Source organism: Heterocephalus glaber, unplaced genomic scaffold, assembly GCF_053883595.1.
Source record: "Heterocephalus glaber isolate CG9 unplaced genomic scaffold, H.glaber_assembly_v1.0 deba00000768, whole genome shotgun sequence".
Taxonomy (NCBI): domain Eukaryota; kingdom Metazoa; phylum Chordata; class Mammalia; order Rodentia; family Bathyergidae; genus Heterocephalus; species Heterocephalus glaber.
The window spans coordinates 14,663,783-14,684,874 of record NW_028258162.1 but is presented as its reverse complement, the minus strand read 5'-3'; the positions used below and the strand labels follow the sequence as shown (position 1 = coordinate 14,684,874).

The window sequence follows — 21,092 nt, the reverse complement described above, 5'->3', positions numbered from 1 at the left end:
GTCTGGAAACAACATCTTTAATAAGAAATGTAACAGCAGCTCATCTCTGTGCACTTGGAAAGAGCTTGATGGGAGAGCAAAAGACTTGAGATCACAAGTTCCAGTCACATTCTAATTTCATGGTTTCTCAGTGTTAGTCAAGGGTGTTATCTATCCTTCCATATCACTTGCCTGGATACGTGGAAAGCTCCGTTAATAAACATGTATGTACACAGTGATGTCTTGACCGGAAACTAAGTAGATCCATGTGATAAATACATTTAAGGACACAGTCTGTTCTATCAAGATACCAACAAATAACCTTGGTCCACTTTCATCATTAGGGAACCGTTAACACTCTTTGGATCCCATCAAAACTTCAGTACCAGCAACATTCTCAGAGTCATCATATTCTCTTCACATAACACCTTCAATGATTAAATGGCCAATACTGTGGAAAAAATAGTATATCTTACCAAGACACACGTAGTTATTAGTGGGATTATTACTAAAGTCATTATATTTAAACTCTAAATGTTAAGGAATAAAAAACAGCATTATTTCCCAACTGACAATTTTTTTCCTCCCTGACACACAAAATGCATGATAACACAAATATCACCTTGATTGCCTAGGTATCTGAAAATCAAATGGTCCATATATTTTTAAAGCCCACATCATCACTCAGAAACCAGCAAAATCTCCATGAAAAATCATTGAGAAGCCTCACAAGCCCCAACCTCTGACTTTCCTCTCATCTTTGTAAAATATGAACACTCTCATGTAGGGAACTGGGGAAGGGGACGTTACCAGAACTTCTGCAGTAAGTCCTAGTTTCTTGTGAGCCAAGGCAGCACACAGCGAATTACAGGAAAGGTAGACAAATGAGACTGAGAAGAAGCTGAGCTTTGGGTCTCATCAGTGCTGCTCTGGGTGGCAAAGACAAAAACCCTCTAGCTTGCAGCACCTTTTATTCAGTACATGGGGAAAGAAATGTAACAAGTGAAAAATAGAGTTCAATACTTCACATTGGGATAAACAAGGTGTAACAAAAAGCTGGGGGGCAGTGGAAATCTAAGAACAATGAGGAATTATGCAGATGAAGATTTGGTTCCTCCCTGGTGCCTCCCACAATTTTGGTCTTGTTCTGGAGATTGCAGCATGGGGGTGGGGGGGATCACTGAGGTCTCAGTTGTGACCAGAGGCCAAAATGCAATTATGTCTGGAATGTCCTAGCTGGGCTGTAGGCAGGAGAACTAGGCCCACTCAAATGATTTTTCCCTAGAATTATGTAGCATTGCTCCCAACACTCTCAGACAGTTATGATGCCCCTAACAATCATTTGTCTCCTGTTTACAGGCAGCAAATCCTCCAGTCAGTCTTTAGGACCTAGTGAGATCTGATTAGTGCATGTCTCTGCTACTCAGTGTTAAGCAGCCCTGGAATTGACCATTATGGGGGTATTTGCACTAAAGAAGTTAATAGATTCCACACTTGGGGCATTTCTTTTGGGAGAACCAGTTATTAAGCATTTACCAGAATATGCTGGTGCACAAAGTAATAAATGAACAGGGAGAAGCACTATGAATACTGACAACTCAATCTTTTTGTTTCTCATGAACTTCTTGCAACTTTTGTAGATGAAAGAATATGTCAGTTTGCTCCACATATGCCTTAAAATACACTATTTTTCAAAACTGTTATATATTTTATGAAAAGACATGTTAGACACTTTTATTACAAATTTCTTAATATAATATTAATGCTGGTTAGGAACTTACAAATCTCATGTCAAAAGTTTATAAATGTGCTTACAAAGATAGATATTAAATAATTCTTATTAAATAATTGTTCAAAAAGATTTAGATTAATATATATATGTATATATATATTACTAGACCTAGCATAGAAATCAGATACATAAATTTATAACATAGGTATAAATTTATAAAATCACTGATACAGGTTTGAACACACACACACACCTTTATCCATTCATCCTAGTGATAGTCTTATTAGTAGTGGGTCTCTAGGGCTCAGACTTACTGACATGTTTCTGATTTAAATCCAAAGAGCTGAAAACTCATAAGTTGGGTTGGAGATGCTTACAAGACAGAAAAATCATGTCTAGAATACATTAACAGTAATAGCAATGCACAGAACGTATGAGAAACCCATTCACCAGCTGAAAAGGCCTCTGGGATTGGACAGAGTGGAAACAAAAAGGCCAGTTCAAATCACAAAGCCAAATCTCACTAAAAGGTCTTTCTTTTGAAGACTGCATTTAATTGACCAGTAACCTAGCAAGTAGTACATTTGTAGAATGCAGTTTAGCTGAAAAGCTGGTTTTATGAAGGAGTCAGTGACCACTGGAAGTAATCAATATGACTGTCCCCATGGGCCGTGGCCTAAGTACATATGGATTTCAGACACCTGCTTCTAGTTGCATACTGGTCATGCCCCCTGATTAGCTCTGACACACAAAGAGCTCTGAAATTATCTTTCCTGTTCTGACTATACAAAAAGAGCTGAACAAACTAAAAATCAGCAACTTTAATTAGATCTGCAAGAGCACAGAGATCATATCACAAACTGCCACAGCAAAAAACAGACAGACATGCAAATATAGAGAATCACAGTTTACCGGGACCAGAGACATATGGAGATAGAAACTGGTAGGAACAAATAAACAGCAACTGATGAACTGCTGAAAGCTGACTGCAGACTAATTCCAGAGTTAAAATCCACTGTACCCAGTTTTAGGGGGCCTCCTATAATACTGGCGTGGGTTTGGCCTTCAGAAGACCCACCAGGGGTGAGTCAAATATGAGAGACAATCCTCTCTTCTGTGAGCAGTGAAGAACAGAAGTAACCACTTTGAAATAAGCCCAGACAGTTCTACTTTCTCTAATGAGATTGTGCTCAAGGGAAGCTACTTTGCTACAGCTTTATCTGATGAAGAGGAAGAGCAACTAGACATTGTTAGTCATTCTAGATTTTCTGTCTTGCATAATAGGAAAAAAAAGCTGAGAAAAGTTACTGATGGCTACAACTCAGGAACTCAAGTCCATTAAAAAACTGATATATAATTTTAAGGTGGAATGCTTCCATTCCTCAAACTCTTATCCCCACACTGACAGAGCTCCTATATAAAAGCAGTGGGTTACAAATGAGACACCTAAGAGAGACATTCTATTTAAGAAGAGGTTCTTAGGAGACTTGGAGACAGCATGGAAGTGGAAAACAATGGGAAATTAGAGAAAAATGGAATCTTTGGTGCACAGTTATAATAAACCTTAAACAGGAAATGCCCAGGTCCTGGCCAGACTAATATCATCTTTATACTGATAGCCTGACTGACCTCAGTGCCCAACAACAAAATTTTGGATATACTAAAGGCAAGAAGAAAATGTGATCTGAAGAAACAGAATGAGCATCAGTACTGGATTCAGATATAACACAGATTTTGAAATTGTCAGATAAGAAGCTTACAACAACTGTGATTGATATATTAAAGGTTTTATGGTATGCTAAAGAATTTATTTGGTCTTTGATCCCATTCCTGGCAAAGAATTTCAAAATCCCTTGGAACTTCCTGAGTTACAGGCATGCATGTGTTAATGTTGATCTTAATGAAATGACTCATGGTAGATGCCTAATTAGCTTCAGGATCAGGGCTGGTCACTAGAGAGACCAAACTCATGATTAGAAGGCTGGAATCCTGGACCAGTCTGACCTCCATGAAGGAGAAAGCACTGAAGATTGAACTCAGTCACGTGCCCAGTGGTTTACCCAGTCATGCCTGTGTGATGACAGCCCATACAAAAACTCTGGACACTGAGTGGAGCATCCCAAATCATGAACACATTACTGTGCACAGATAATGCCACATCCAGATTCCATAGAAAGGATACAAGAGCACTGAATCCCGGCTCTTCCAGAACTTTTCTTGTGTGTTTCCTTCATAATAATACTGTATTTGTAAGAAAAACATTTTCAGGAAGCTGCACTTGCGAGACAGGTGGCAGAACCACTGAGGTAAATCCCCAGCAGTACAGCATTTGTAATGTGTTCTGTGAATCATTAGAGTGAATTATCAAACTTGGAGTGGTTGTTGGGACTTCAAAATTTATACTTTGTCAGTCAGAAGCATAGGAAATATGGGGACCACACTTGCTGCTGGCATCTAGACTAAGAGGCTGTCTTGTGGAGGGCTAAACAATTAACTTGTGAATTACAGATGGTGCCAGAATCAAATGGCAATGAGTAGAGTTGAATCAGAGCAAGAACCAATGGAAAAAGTAGAAAGCATTTAAGAACACATGGGTAACAGAATAATTAAAGTCAGTATGCTATAGAGAAATTGTATATCTATTTATTGTGGCACAAATTCAAATTAGCCAAGATATGGAATCAGTCTAGATGAAAATCAACAGATCACTGGTTGAAGAAAATATGATATGTGCACACAATGGAGTGCTGTTCAGCCATAGAAGAAACAAAATTATGTCATTTGTGGGAAAATGGATGGACATAAAGACCATCACATTAAGTGAAACAAGCCAGACTCGGAAAGATAAGTACATGGATTTTTTCAAAAAGGACATGAAAGCAGGAGGGACATTACTTGACCAGAGAAAGGGAAGAAAGAAGAGGAAGAAGTAGGTGTGAGGCAGGGTAATAGGGGGCTGGATATGATCAAAATATGTTATATGCCTGTATGAAAATCCCACAATGAAAACCAGCATTTTTTAAAACTACTATACCCTAAAATTAATACATATAAAAAAGAACAGTTCAGTAACATAATCAAAAAGAAATGGAAACTCTAACAAAGAATCAAAAGGAAATGGGAGATACAAAAAAACATTGCGGCAGAAATGGAGAATGCCTTGAAGGATGATCAGGTTAGAAATGACTGGGGAAAAGATCAGTGAGCTGGATGATAAGTCAATCGAAACTCCCTAGGCTGAAAGACAAGGAGAAAACAAAAGAAGAAAGAAACCCCCAGAACATTCAAGAATTGTGGGACAATTACAAAAGGCATAACATGCCCATAATGGGAACTCTAGAAGAAGAGAGGACCATGAAAAATAACTGAAGTAATGGTAGCTCAGAATTTTCTAAAATTAAGGACACACACCAAATCTCAGGTTCAAGAACCTTTACAACAATAAGCAAGGTAAATACAGAAAAAATTATAAGTACACATATCAAATTCAATGTGTAAATATCAAAAACAAAGAAAATCTTGTAAAACGCAGGGAGATAAGACCTTACCTACTGAACAACAAAGAATTACATCAGTGTTCTCAGAAATCATGTAAGTAAGAAGAGAATGCGGTAAAATATTTAAGGTGTTGAAACAAATAACCCATCTACACAATGCTAAAATTCTTTGTACGCCAAAAATTTCCTTCTGACATAAAGAAAAAAATGTTTTTCAGATAACAACTGAAGAAATGTAATGCCAACAGATATGCTAGACAAGAAATGTTCCAATAAGTTCTTTAGAGATAGAAATCAAATATGACAAGAGAGAGACCAAGGAAGCAGAAGGGAAAGAAGGAACTGAGCAAGGTAGGAAGGAAGAAAGACAGGAGAGAGGGAGGAAAAAGTGTGGGAATAGGAGAGTAACAAGGGAAGGGAGAAAGAAAGGGCATTGGAGAGGAATAAAGAAAGGTATAATAGAACATTTTATTCTTAATCTATTAGATAACTGCTCAAAGTACTAGTAGCAACACTATATTGGGTGCATATAATTTCTGAATGAGTGGAATCAGTGACAGCAACAGTGGCAGGGATGGTGAAACTTTTATAGCTTTCAATGATACAAACAGCCTGCTGCAGCACAAGTGCCATAGGTTTGCCACCACTGGCATAGGGAGTAGTAGCATGGGGGAATTGAGAATGCTCTGCTCTAAGGTACCTATGTTAGCAGAGAAGCAGTATAGTGTTATTTGAAACTAACAACTTAGACTTGGTGGTCTTAGATAAGCTGTAAATATATATGCAAACTCTATGACAAACACTAATATTTTTTTAAATTTTCATTTATTTAATTTTTCTTTTTGGTACTGGGGATTGAACTTTGGTCCTTGCACTTGCGCAGCAGGCGGCAAAACCACTCAACTAAATCCTTGTCCCACACTCACATTTTTAAAAGGTATAATTGATATGCTAAGTGAAGAGAGAAAATGTATTCATTAAAGAAACAAGGCAAGGAAAATGACAGAAGGACTACTCTCTAGAATATATAAAGAATTGAAAAAAATCTGACCCCCCAGATTCAAAGACCCAATTCAAACATGGGCACCTGAAGGGAACAGACATTTCTCAAAGAAGTAAAAGCAGCAAACCAATATATGAAAAAATGTTCAACATCACTCATCATTCAAGAGATGCAGATGAAAACAACACTGAGATTCCACCTCACAACACAAAGAATGGCTGCTATCAAGAAATCATCCAATCACAAATGCTGACAGGGTTGTGGGGAGAAAGGAACCCTTCACCACTGCTGGTGGGAGTGTAGACTGGTGCAACCACTGTGGAAATCAGTATGGAGATACCTCAAAGAACTAGGGCTAGAGGTCCCATTTGACCCAGATAGTCCCCTGCTGGGTATCTTCCCCAAAGAATTAAAAGAATCATACCACAGTGATAGATGTGTCCCCATGTTCATAGCAGCACAGTTTGTAATAGCTAAAGCTTGGAAGCAGCCCAAGTGCCCATCAACTGGAACCTGGATAAAGAAAAGGTGGGGTTTTTTAATCAAATGGAGTACTACTCAGCCATAAAGAATGAAAAACTAGAGTCATTGATAGCTAAATGGATGCATTGAGGCCATACTCTTAAGTGAAATAAATAGGACACACATGCGTAAATACCAAATAGTTTCACTAGTGTGAGAAACTGATAGTGTAAATGAGGGTTAGGATGATTAAAATGAATAATTGATAATTTGAAATAGGAAAAAAGGTCCAAAGACGAAGGAGTGAAGGGAGGGGAAGGGGAAAGGAAAAGGGAGAAAGGAAAAACTATGAGAAAAGAAAAAATAAATGGAAATGATGTCTATGAAAATAGGGAAGGGTGGAGGGGTTGAAGGGCACACAGGTAGTGGGGAAAAAAATAAGAACCAAGCTACGTCATGTACAGGTACAAACACCCAATGATAAATGGAAATGAATTGTATACCTAAAATGTGCCAATAAAACAGCTTAAAATTAAAAAATTAACAAAGCACAAAAAGAAAAATGAGGGAAGATTTTTAAAGAAATGAAAAACTGTCATGACTAGAAAACACAAGCATGGTAGAGATTAACTGAACTATATCAATGATTATTTTTAATATGAATTACCTAAATATATCAATTTAAATGTAAAGACTGTCAGAGTATACTTTTGAAAAAAATTCAAGTATAGCTTTTCTATTCTACATAATTCCATTTGACATAATTAAAAGTGGAAGGATAGAGAAAGATGATATACCATGGCAACACAACCAAATGAAATCTGAACTAGCAATATCAATTTCAGACAAAGCAGACTTCAAGAAATAATCAGGGATAAAGAATTGTGATAGATAATGATAAATGGAGTCAGCTCTCCAAGAAGGCATAGTAAATCTTAACATATATGCCCCTGAACAACGGATTAACAAAATATGTGGGAAAAAAGACCATTAGAGCTACCAGAAGAAATAGACACATACATTATTATAGTTGGAAACTTCAACACTCTTCAATCAGTAATTGATAGATGCAGCTGAAAGAAAAAATGGAAGTGCATAGTTGAATGAAAGGCCACCATCAGTTCATTGGATGTAACTGACATTTAATAAATACTTCATCCAACAAAGCAGAACAAATTCTCTTGAAGCTCACATGGAACATTTACTAAGATGGACCACATTCTAGGCCACAGGACAGATGTTAACAAATCATAGTTTGTTCTTGTACTACAAGGAAATTAAGCTCGATAATAATAGAAACATAGCTAGAAAATTCCCAAAATATTTAGACTGTAACACACTTCCAAATAACATTTATCAGGAGAATCTCAAGAAACTTTAAACTATTTTAAAGTAAATGATGAGAACACAAATTATCAAAATATGTTGAAGGCAGCAAAACCAGTGCATAGAGGAAAATTGATAACATTGAAAGCATAGTATTAGAAAACAAGAAACAGTAATCTAAGCTTCCACTTTAGGAAGCTACACAAATGAGAGCAATATAAAATGAATGCAAGGGCCAGGGATTTAGCTCAGTGGTTCCGCCACCTGCCTCACAAGTGCAAGGTCCCAAGTTCGATCCCCGGTACCCAAATAAATAAAGAAATAAAATGAATGCAAACAAAAGAAAAAAACAATAAAAATTATTGCATAAATCAATAAAATTGAAAAATAAAAAAAATTTTAAATATTGTTAAACCCAGAATATGGTTCTTTGAAGATGAATGAAATCGATAAATACTAGCCAGGCTAATCAAGACAAAGAGAGAAAGAGTTCAATTACTAATATCACAAACAAGAGAGGACATCAATACTGAGCTCATTGAAATTAAGAAGATAATTAAGAGTATTATGAACAACTCTATGCTGTCAGAGACCAGAGAAGTGAGGCCTAACTGGCCTCTCTGAGCACAAAGGAGAAAGGCTGCACTCAGGGTGACTCCATGTTGCAGGTTCCAGGGAAAAGCTAGAACACCTAAGATTAAGTTGTTTACCAGAGTAAGTACTCGTGGATATTGGAAAGCAGATGAACTTTGTGCTACTTTGATTGCTTGTACCAGTGTTTAGGTGAATAAATGCAAGATGAGCCAGATGCTGGGGCTCCTAAGAGGCAAGAGCCCCCTGGCTGCCCAAAGTTAAACTGATTCACGTCTCTTTGTCATTCATCCTTGCTTGCCCCCAGGTCAAGAAGAACAAAGTACCAGGTCTAGGTCCCAGTAGAAGGCTTGACATGGCCAGTGGGGTGGGTCGACTACACTATGTCACAAATTTGATAATTTAAATAAAATGGACCAATTCTCTACAAGATACAATCTACAAAATATATAGGAGAAACAAAATGCCAGAAACTAGAAATAACCAAATGATATCAGTAAGTGAGCAGATGAACAACCTTTAGTACATTCATACAATGGAATATCATGAAGCAATGAAAAAAGCAATAACAACATCAAAAGAGGGGCTGGTATGTAGTGTAGTGGTAGCCTGCTTGCCTAGTATGTCCAAGGGTTCAATCTCCAGGACTGAATATCAGCAACAAAACAAAAGGAAATATACATGCAAAGAAGCCAGGTGTGGTGGCACATGCTGTTAACTTCAGGTACTTAGGAGGATGCGGCAAGAAGACCACATGTTCGAGACCAGCTTGGGTAACTTGGTGAGATCAGATCTCAAAATTAAATTGAAAAGGGTTAAGAATGAAGTTCAGTGCTTCCTGTATTCAACTTCCATGGGGGGTGGGGGAAGATGCTTGGAGAAGCCGTCCGTACATATTCCTAATTGAAAGTATTTGGCCTAAAAATCCTCCCTACTGTATTACTCCAACTGAATGACATCTGGAAAAGGCAAAATTACAGGCACTTGGGCTAGGGAGTGAGCTTAGAGCTCAGTGGTAGAGCACTGCCTACCATGCTGGAGGACCTGTGTTCAATTCCTTGCAGTGCGAGGACACATACATAGATGTAGATGTAGATATAGATATAGGTATACACTAGAAAGCATAAGGTGTCACCAGGTTATTAGGTTATTAGGTTTGGGGGTGAATGGGAGGGGAGGTGTAAATATATGAAGAACAGGGAAGTTTCAGTGTAAAGAAATTATTCCATACAATACCATTAGGATGGATATATAACATTATGCATTTGTCAAAATTCACAGAATTACACAACACAGAGTGAACCTTAATGTAAACTATAGTCTTTACTTAATAAAACATATAAAAGTGTTGGTTCCTTAACTGTATCAAATGTACCACACTAATGCAAGATGTTAATGTGAAGGGAAACTGTGGAGAAGAAAATCTATGGGAACCCTGTACTATTGACTCAAATTTCTGTAAAATTAAATTCTAAAAACCAGTCTATTAATTTAACAAAAATAGCTATCTCTTATAGATACCTTCTAAACCTACCTGCAGTAGGTAGATTTTCCTTCTTCAGTCTTCCTTATCACCCTGAGGACACAGGAAGGGAACACTACATGTTCCCTTTCATTCACGGATTTTAGTTTTGTTGTTTTTGTTTTCTCCTCTCATGGAATGACAGGTAACCTTCCTTAGTTTTCTGCAGTCATTATTGGCAACCACTATCTCTTCCTGTTCCCAGCCTGAACATAGTCTTGGCTAATTACTACCATAATCTTTAATTAGTTGTTGTTTGGCACAATGAATGATCACTATTTCCCAAGCCTGAACTGTTTCCAACTCATTTCATAGTAGAGTTATAACTGTCTCAAGTGTCTGCTTGGATCTTGATCATTTTTTAGGCCAAACGATCAATGTTTGTTCTTAAAGAAGTACTATTTTGTCCCTAACCTACTTCTTTCAAAATGAAATGTTTATGGATATTTTCCTTTTTGCACATTTCTTCACACTGGAAACTCTCAGAACTCTTGAAAATATGGATGCTTCCCCAGTTTCATGCTCTAGAGCACAGGTTAGCCAACTATGCTTGTAAAGGGCTTGATAATAAGTACTTCTGGTTTTGCCAACTTCTATCTCAAATGACTCACTGTGTCTTTCTATTGTGAAAGCCATCCACAGGAGTTTACACAAAGGAGTCAAATTGAGCCTCAATAGCCCTAAACAGTAAGCTGCTCTAAATGTGCTGCCTCTTAACTTCTTTCTCTCCCTGTCTCACTTTACCTACCAGTGTTTTGTGGGTCACTTCCTATGTAAACTGCCCTGGGATCTGGTATCTCAGGGTCAGTAACCCAAACTTAAGGTAACTGCAATAGAAAGATGAAGCCTGCATTAACATGGTGAATACATTTGAAACTAAGATTGATGGTGAAAGAAATTGTGAACACAAAATGAGAAGACAGATGTAAGAGTACTGAGAAAAGATAAAGCACTCCACAGATATAAGGTCAGAACGTTTATATTATGGTTGTCATTAGAGTCTGAACCAGAAAATTGCTGTATAAAACACTGCCAATTCAAAGCTACTCTTAATTAGGAAGGCAAGCAGTCATATGAACAATATAAAACAGATGATTGAAAAATAACAGCATCAAAGTACTATTTAAAATTTAAGCTGCATGTTTCATATATTTTTATGGATTTTTCTGTCAAATAAAGTTTGTAGAATAACAATGTCTCCATATAAGTTAGCCGGATCAAAAAAGGTAACATTTGCAATAGTGTTTTTGACCTATTTTGAAAGTGAGAAAAACATTATAGAAAGAGCTGACTTTTCTTTTCAACATAACCTATCCTAATTTCCTTCCTGTTTTCCCAAACACAATGAAACTCATTAAATTGGTGTCTATTCATGTTCATGGTTTTATGATTTTCACCCCACATCCATGGCCCTATAAGCAATATACACTGTAAGTTTTGTGATTTTAAAATTTACATAAATATGATCATGCTGTTCAAATCATTCTGTAACTTGCTGTGATCACACAACATTACCACTGAGACCCATCCATGCTGATATATGTTAATTGAGTATACACACATCTTTGGAGAGATCCTCCCTCTTCTGTAGGATAAGTTATTTTCTGTGTCCTTTCATAAAATACATCAGGGATTCACAAGTGGAGCAATTTTGGCCAGGGCAGTGTCTGGAGCCATTTGGGGGATGTGACACTGCCATCTAATGGGTAGAGGCCAGCGAAGCTGCTAAGCTTCCCACAGTGCACAGGACTGCTCCCACATTGAAGAAGCGTCTGGTCCAAAATGTTAACAGTGCCGAGAAAAATCCATGGTATAAATAGAAACCATCTATTCTACAGTCATGAAGAACTTCTGAAAATGGGGAAGTAACCCAAACAGACCATTCAAGCTGAGACAGTACACATTCTGCCTGATGGATCATCAGAACTGTGTCTTCCATGCACTAGAGAATGTTTGCTTCTTACACATGGATTTTCAACTGTTTTATGGATAACCATTATTGCTTATTTTGGGGGTTGTGTTTATGGGCATGTGTACTGTGTATTATGCTAGGAGACAATACCCACAAATTGGATCCTTTGTATTCTTCATATTGATAGGAAAATATAATGAGAATTAAACTAGATTTAAGGTAGCAAAGAGTAACCATATTTTAGGATCTCATACATGGTGTTAAAAGATAATTTTTAAATGATAAAATCATGATTCTCCTATACAAAAATAAACATTTTTTAAAGATTTTACTCTGCTCATTAATTTGAAAAATGTTAAGGTATTAACCAGTTTAAAAGAGAATCCAAAGAATAGACACAAGGGCCAGGGATTTAGCTCAGTGGTTTTGCTGCCTGCTGCACAAGCGCAAGGACTCAAGTTCGATCCCTGGTACCAAAAATAAAAAAAAAAAAATGAATAGACACAAATAGAGTGGACTCTTGATTTACAAACTCAATCGGTTTCCAAGGACTGGTTGTAACTCAAGTTGGTTGTAAGTCAATACAGCTAAGATCTGAATATATACCTGGGTGCACACTATAGATAAAAAACGGCAGACTTAGGTCCATTAACCTAATTAACCCAAGTCGTTCGTATGTCAGGCCAGTCGTACCTTGAGGGTCCAATGTATAGGGGAAAAACAGTGAAATGAATGTGCAAATTGAGGCAAGATTGGCTTTTCCATCATAGGACAGAGAGACTGAGCTTCTCTCCTCTGCCAGACAGGAAATAATTTGGTGTTTATAAACAATAAATGCTTTGCATTTCTATCTATTATCAATCATTTACAAATTGTAAAACAGCTCCCAAAGAACAAGATAACCCAGTAGGGAGTACGACTTCTTTTCCTGTAAAGGCATACATTTAAGAATGTATAGCCCAAACTTCAGAATATATACAACCTACTATTGTGATTATCTTGTGTAAGCTGTGAAGCAAATACTGGATTTCCACTACCCCCAAGCATATGGATGTTTCTTTTGTCAGTCATCATGGGAAGAACACATTCCAGGGCAGTAAAACAATGCCAGGCCCAGGTTGAGACAGTTTGGAGAACTTCCTTCTCTAAGATGGGAAAAATTGGACCTCAGTCCCAAAGTAGGGAGGTACCCAGAATCGCCTGTCTCTTGCCTCCCTGATCTGCCTCCCTACCATAGGATGGATGTGGGAATGAGGCAGGGTTTCATAGTTTCAGTTTGGATGTGTCAGTTCTAAACCTATCTAATTCTCCTGGCTGTTGTAAATTATTCTGTTTTAAGTTTCTTTTCCTTGATTTTCAAGATAAAGTGGATGATTTTAGCACATTTTAGATATGAGAAATTTGGAGAAGGAATGACCTTGCTTGGAGACCATAATAGGATGAATCATCAGTGGTCATCAGGGGAAGACAGTGATATCCAGCAGCATTACTGCCCAGAAGAAAGACGAAAAGGCAGGGGTCAAAAGTGACTGGGCCTGAATATTCATTAGGCACTAACCTGGGGACATCAGAAACAGGGAAATAATTTGAGGAAGGACAGTTTTCTGCAGTTTTGCTGATTTGAGCTTACACCATGGAAGCTGGGCTCGAATCTGAAGTATGCCTTTTGCTGTCAAAGATTATTAAAGTCTGAGAATCGTGTTACTGGTTGTGGGAACATTTTATAAACCAGAAAGATTGAAAATGAAATGATAAAGGTGATACGATAAACAGGTGCTTTTCTTCAGTTGTAAAATTCAGTTCCTAATTTGGTCTAGAAATGGTGAACAAACTCATATTGAATAGGTAACAAGACAATCAACAGCAAGAAAAAAATCAAGATCATGATGATCCAGTCTTCCAGAGGATTTAATCACCTGCCATTGGAATTACTATGCTTAAAACACCTTCTGGAGAATTCTTTGCATAAGCCTATTAAAGACAGTTCATGAAATGTGCTTCTTATTTTGTGCAACCTATTCAGATATAGGTTTGGCTTTATACTCATAAGTCCAAGACCACAGAAATTCACTCTCTTATTTGATTTAGTAAGAATTAGTATACTAAGCCTAAATTTTACACTTCTCAGCCTAAATGTCAAGGACAACTGTAGGTACATGATTAGCCCCCAGATGGAATTTGCATCAGAAAGGCAGCATGCCTGATAGAAAGGTCTGGAACCTTGGTCTTAAATTGCACCCTGGCACCTACTAATTGAAAAATCTTCAATAATTTGAATCTCAATGGGTTTTTATTTAATCTTATTAAAATGAAGGGTTTAACCAGATGATTCTTTTTTTTTCTTTTCTTTTCTTTTTTTTGGTATTGGAGATCAAACTTGGGACCTTGTGCTTGCAAGGCAGGCAGTGGAACCACTGAGCTAAATCCCTGGCCCCTAACCAGATGATTCTTATTGGTTCATCTAGCTAAAGTTTCTTTGATTTTATGAAGCAGTTGTCCAGAATTCTTCCAGTTTTGCATGTGGCAGAGGAACAGATGTAACATAAGGAAAGACAAGAGCCAAGAACTCTGACTTTTTCTCCACAAAGTTACCGACTAAACATCAAAGTGTTTGTATCTGATTTTTTAAATGACTTCAAATTTTGTCTTTTGTTCTCTTTACATCCATAGCTTTTTCACATACAGAGTAAACTAGTTAAATTAAGTCAAATAATAATAAGGAAATAATTGACATCTATTAAAACTATTAAAAATCAGGAAAATACATATGTTGGAAAAGCTATAGAAAAACTGCAGCACACACCCATGCTGATGTTACTGGCAAATTTTAAGGGGACATTTTGAATATACTTATCAAGTATCATAAACTTGTTTGACTTAGGAAACCCCCTATTCCAAATTTATATTTAGGATTGCTCTATTTCTCCAATTCTAAGTTTCAACTTTAGAATTTAATATCAATTCAATAATTTTTAAAAAGAAAAAACCAAATATACTAAAATATTGCTTGATACACAATAAAAGAATATGTATACCTTGGAATAAAAGAAGTATGAAAATTTTAAAGGAGAAAAATCCATGTACAAAAATATACTCAAAGCAGACTTAGCTTTTGTTTCTTTGCTTTTTTTTTTTTTTTGGTACCGGTGATCGAACTCTGGTCCTTGTGCTTGTGTAGCAGGTGGCAAAACCACTGAGCTAAATCCCTTGCCCAAATTAACCTGGGAAGTTGGATTGGTTTTGTTTTGTTTTGTTTTGGTAACAGGGATCAAACTCGGGTCCTTGTGCTTGCACAGCAGGTGGCAAAACCACTGAGCTAAATTCCTGGCCCTCTTTGCTTTGTTTTTTGAGATAGGATCTTGTGATGTAATCTAAAATGGCCTTATACTTACTATGTCGCTCAAACTGGCGCTGCACTCTCCAAAATCCTCCTGTCTCAGCCTCTTGATTCTAGGATTATACGCACCCCTCTGTGTGGCATAGAGCAGAGTTATTTATAATTTCAAAACATAGCACTGGCATCTAGTAATAAGAAAATGATTAAATAAAACATGTAATATACAAATACAGTGGATGTAACACAGCTCTTAAAAATTCTACAAAAAAGTGAAAAAGGAGGCATAGTTCCAAATTATTGTTACAAAATCTGTAAAATGTATAAGTGCATAAAATGTAGTTTTATCAACTTAGCAATATGTTCATATGGATAAAAATATTAAAAGATTTCAAACAAATGAGAAATTATGTCACTGAGATACTGGAATTGCATATACGTGTGTATTTTTAAATGTCTTTCACATAGTTAAAATGTTTCAATCACAAGTAAAAGTTCTTAGAAACACTCATGTTTGTATTATACATATTTAAAGTTTACAACATGATGTTTTCACATATAGTCCACCAAAAATAATGTATACATACTTCAGAAAAAAAAATAAATATTTTAATACTCAATTTATTGAGACATCGTGAGATTAATGTAAGTTACCTTTGGCCTCTACCATTACAAGAGGTGCTCAAAGTGGTGTCTGTGCACTTCCAGACATTTATTAGTATGGAAAACTGCTGGGTTTTAATGTTTGTAGTGCTTTTAAAACATTTAAAATTGTCGTTTTGGACTTACATCCTAATTTCAATGTTATCCTCACCATCAGGACTTCTACCATGCACCGCTACTTCAAAAATTTTTATTAATCTTTCAGATATTTGTAGTGCATCTATGAGTTGATTTTATCAGAGGGAGGGAGTTTCTTATCTCTTGTATAATTAATTGAGGATTTCATACATGACTTGATAATTATTGGTTTCTCCTTAAAAATATTACACACTATTACACACACATGCACAGAGTCTTGTGAGTTTTCTACCCTGTGACACTCAACCAAAGCCTTATATAATTTTTCCTTTTTAATTTTTTTATTCTTTCCGAGAACCTTTGACATTTTTTACCGTTGATTTTTTTTTTTTTTTTGGTACCAAGAATTGAACTCAGGACCCTGCGTTTGCCAGGCAGGTGCGGCACTGTTGCGTTAACCCCTGGCCCCTACCTTTGAAATTTAAAACATTGGTTGCTTATACCCTGGTCCTGGATGGATTTGTCAGTTTTACTTTGGCTAGGGCTAGGTGTTTTCAAACCGACCATTGAATGTTTTCCCTAAACTTTAAAAAAACTTCCGTTTGTTCTGGAATCTTTTAAACATGCCAATAACCCATACACTGGATGTCTACCCTGTGGCTCTACCTGCTTTTTCTAAGCCTGCGAGGACATAGTCTTGGGGAAAACCTCCCTCGCTCTGAGTCTGAACCATCCCAGTACAGCCAGCCCCTCATGTCTGCGGAAAGCTGCCCCACCTGGAGAGCGGTTCATCATGGCAGCCAGCCACTCCCCTCCCTTCCAACCTACAGCCAAACCAAATGAACAGAAACTTGAGGAGGCAAAGCCCACAAATCATGTTCAGTACAGAGGGGTCTGGAGGACTGGGCCTCGATCACATTTTTTACATACGTCAGTTTTAGAAACCTCTCACAAGACTGAGACTCCACCGCCGCAGTCAGGCACCGCAGCCGCTCCGGAAGGTACTGCTAACGGTCGCCAAGTGCGCGCCAGTTGGGAAGTTGCCGGATGTTCTTACGACACCTGTGACTCCCGGATGTTCTTACGACACACGCCCATTGTTGCGCAGGTACCTAAGAGTGCGCATGTGCAGGAAGTAGTACTGAAGGAGGCGCAAAATATGCCTTGACATCAATGCGTAGAGTCCTACAAGTTCAACTAGGCTGTAAGAGAACTTCAATAGTGGGGATTTTTTATGGCACTTAATCTGTCTGATCCAAGACCCCACCCAGGACCACACACTGCAATTTGCTATTGTGTCATTTTTCATTTTTCTTTCTTAAGTTTTATTAGCACATTATTGCAGTACATAATGATTGAATTCCTCTTGGGGAGTTGGTAAATGTACATCACACATCTTAATTCTTTTTCCATTCCTTTCCCTTCATCCTTTTTCTCCTCCATTCATCTCTTGGTCCCCTTCCCTTTTGCAAAAAATCTATCTCTCTGATTTCTATTTTATTTTCCTCTTTATTTATATTTTGGGTTTCTTATACAAGAGAAACTATGTCATATTTAAGCTTGTGTGTCTGATTTATTTCACTGAACATTATGGTCTCAAGGTGCATCTATTTTCCTACAAGTTTCCTACCAAGTTTCCTTCAAGATAATCCTTCTATATGACATAGTAATAATATGCCACTTGTGTAAAGACTATATTTTCTATATCCATTCATGTCTTGATGGACATAAAGGCTGCTTAGAAGATTTCTCTCTTATGAGTTGTGCTGCCATAATCAGTTTTTCAGTTTGTCTTTAATGACATACACATTTTGAGGTTGTTCTGTAGCATTTGGGATTCAACCCAGAGATTCATCCCTGCTAGGCCAGTGCTCTACCACTGAGCTAAATCCCCAGGTCTGGCATTGACTTTTTTTAAGAAGACAGGGTGGTTGTTTTGTATAATGTGTCCATCTATTCCGTGTTATCTTCTGATATCTCAAAATCAGGTTATGAATTGGAGGTAGAAGTTCATACGTGATAAGGTTTGCATCCCTGTGGCTGTGTTGTCTCAGAAGGCATGTCATAGGACTTGGTGTTGACTAATCATTGGGTTGAGGTGGTGTCTTCCAGCTTTCTCCACTATAAAGATACCTTTTCCCTCATTGCAGTTAAGGGCCTTTTATTTTTTTGGTTCCTGTTCCCCATGGACTCTCCGTAGTGTCTTTTATTACAGCATGTCAAATATCAATCTCTTTACCTTTACACCTGCCTTGCTCTTATGAAATTCCCTCTACCAGTTGGCAGTCTTAATACGAACCCAGAACCTCCAGCTAGAAACCTCAGGGGTCTTTAATTACTCCTTGTCCATGTGTAGCCAAGAGGTCCTAGAGATTCTCAGAAACATCTCCCAAATCAGACACCTCTTCTACTTTAATAATTCAACAATCTAAGGGACTGTATTGGGTGAGGATTTATGCAACATATTCTCTAAGGAAGAGGATGGGATGTATACATTTATGCCCAGGGACAGTTGGAACCCTGTAAAAGACACTTTTGTCATGCATAGTTGTAGGAACATCCCAGCTGATTTTAGGAGAAGACCTCTACCTTCAACCCAAGACCTCCAATCTGTACTTTCAGGAGTGGATTTTTTCGGATTTAATCAAATAAGAACAGTCATTTCCATGGTTATACAGGTTGGTTATGAATAAATCATTTACAAAAGGTCAATCAGAACAAATATGAAGAATGTTATTTGAAATGATGGAAATGCATATCTTCTCATCTGGGGAAATCATCTGAGAGCTGCTATGGCCCAAGGGAAGCCTGGAATAGATAAGAGAAGGTATGCCTAAGAAACAAGAAGTGGAGCCAGGTCTGAGGAAGAAGAAGAAGACCATCAATGCTGGAAGTTTTTTAATCCTTTCTGAAATCAGATGTCAGAATTGAACAAACAAACCAGCTTTTCGTTACTTAAGGCTTTTAAATTTATTTCTTACTTTTAGCCTGAAATATGGTTAAGTGATATGGGTCCCAAATTTGGCCATAAGAGAAAAATGAATTATGGGAGACACTATTAAAAAAATCACTTTAAAATTTATTCCAGTTGAAAAAGATGCATATGCTGCTGTTGGGATGGAAGAGCCCAATGTCTGTTGTGCCTATGAGGAAGAAAAGGAGCAAGCTAAAGTGGACTTACTAAGGCTGAAAAACCTCTGCTAGGACACTTGCTATGGCTGAAGAGAAAGGCTGAGGCAATGGATGGACACGGGTATGAATGGCCAAAGACTTTTGCCATGGAGATGACCAGGCCCTGAGCAGACAGCAAGCAATATTGTCAGTGTCTTGAGATCAGCAAAGCAGCAGAGGTCTTGGGGCAGAAGGACTGCAGCTTGCAGACTAAGGCAGCCCTACACACAAGAGAGGTCACAATGGACTGCCCTTGCTAGCTGGGGAAGAAATCCCATGAGGACAGGACGTGACTGGGCGCTGTGTGGTGGCTGAGCAGCAGGGGAGTCAGGCCCTCCCAGAGACCGATGGAGCCTTTCTAGAGCTCGTGGAAGGCTCAGGACCCCACGGGTCTTGCCAGGTCAGGAGCTCTAGTGTGGCTCAGGTGGGCCCACACCCTTAGGCTGAGGTAGGCACAGGTGCAGCCGGGAAGCTGCCTGGGCCTTGTGGAGAGCGTCGGACACAGGCAGAGCCACTCCTGCACCCACACACCGTATTGTTTTTGACCACACACCTGGGGCAGGGGCCTAGACCCATCCAGGACTCACCGGGGGCTGCCCCACCACGTCTCCAGAACCTCCCCAAGAGCCAAGGTTGGACCTGCCCCCGAGAGGTGTCACTCACGTGCCATGCAGGTGTCAAGGGCAGGACCTCGAGGGGAGTGACTTGGTCACGGAGACACGCTACCGGACACACACAAGTTAACCCAGGAGAGGTTTATCTCGGCTCGCACTTGGGAGAGGTTTCAGTCCCCAGTCAGCAGCTCAAAGGCAGCGCGGCATGGCAGAGGGGCCTGGCAGACAGAAAGCAGAGTTCAGGGAGCAGAGGCAGCGAGATGAAGACTTCCAGACGCTGAACCAGGTGATTTCTCTCAGCCCAGATCCCACCTCCTGACAACCCAGGTGTACCACGCCCATGAGGCAATCACCTCCCAGAGGCGGCTTGTGAGTGCATGAGGCTGTGCGGACAGGTAGCTCTAAACTGTCCCCAAGGGAGAGGGATCGGAGGGCGACCTTGGGGGCAAGAGGAGGGGCACCCATCCCTGCAGGTCAGCTTCCCAAGCTGGAGCTCTCTCCTCCTGGGACCAGAGCAGGCGCGGCATGCAGTGACACCGAGCGGCCACCAGAGGGCAGCAGGGACCTGTGCTGAGATGACGCGCTGAGGTTGCCAGGGTCCCCAGGTCTGCCAGTATTGTATGAGGATGCCTAGCATAAAAAGAATATGTTCGTATATTCGTGTTTATTTCTACCACCTTATTCTGTCTTCCTCTCTGTCTTGCTTCCTCTAAGTAGGCTGGAAGCTTTTCGTTATTTCTTCAGAAGTAATTCACCTCACTGTTTCTTTTTCAGAGAGAGACAGAGAGAGAGAGAGAGTGTTTAGGTCTTGCTCCGTGTCCGAGATCTGAGATTGCTGGGAAGCACCACCACACCTGACATTTCCTTTTGTCTTGCAGTTAGAAGTGATGTATCTGGTCTCTGGATTTTCCGTAGTGACCTTAGATATCACACCCTGAACTTTTGCTTGTTAAATGTAGGTCTTTAAATTTCTTGATTAACTTTTGTTTGGAAGAGGTTTAGCTTCCAGGAAAACCGAGAGAATGCTGGCCTGGCACAGCTCTGAGCAAGGGCGGGCGGGGACCTAGGCTCCCCAGAGGGCGGAGCATCTCCAACAAGCACTCCTTACTCCTCTGCATAGGGGGACCCTGCCCTTTCCCGATTATCTGATGGTTTGTTCCTGGGGCCACAGTGACGCCCCGCTGGGATCATTGCCCTGAGGGCTCCGC

At 38.9% G+C, this 21,092-nt stretch overlaps 1 long non-coding RNA gene across 1 annotated transcript; it reads right to left on the bottom strand.

Annotated features, from left to right (window-relative positions):
• Positions 1 to 93: 93 nt before the first annotated feature.
• Positions 94 to 17,183, bottom strand: LOC147829110 (uncharacterized). The gene is made up of 3 exons (XR_015449714.1): positions 17,030 to 17,183; positions 15,417 to 15,494; positions 94 to 430 (listed from the first exon to the last, which is right to left on the bottom strand). It is a non-coding gene; the product is annotated as an uncharacterized LOC147829110 (long non-coding RNA).
• Between the last annotated feature and the right edge of the window lie 3,909 nt (positions 17,184 to 21,092).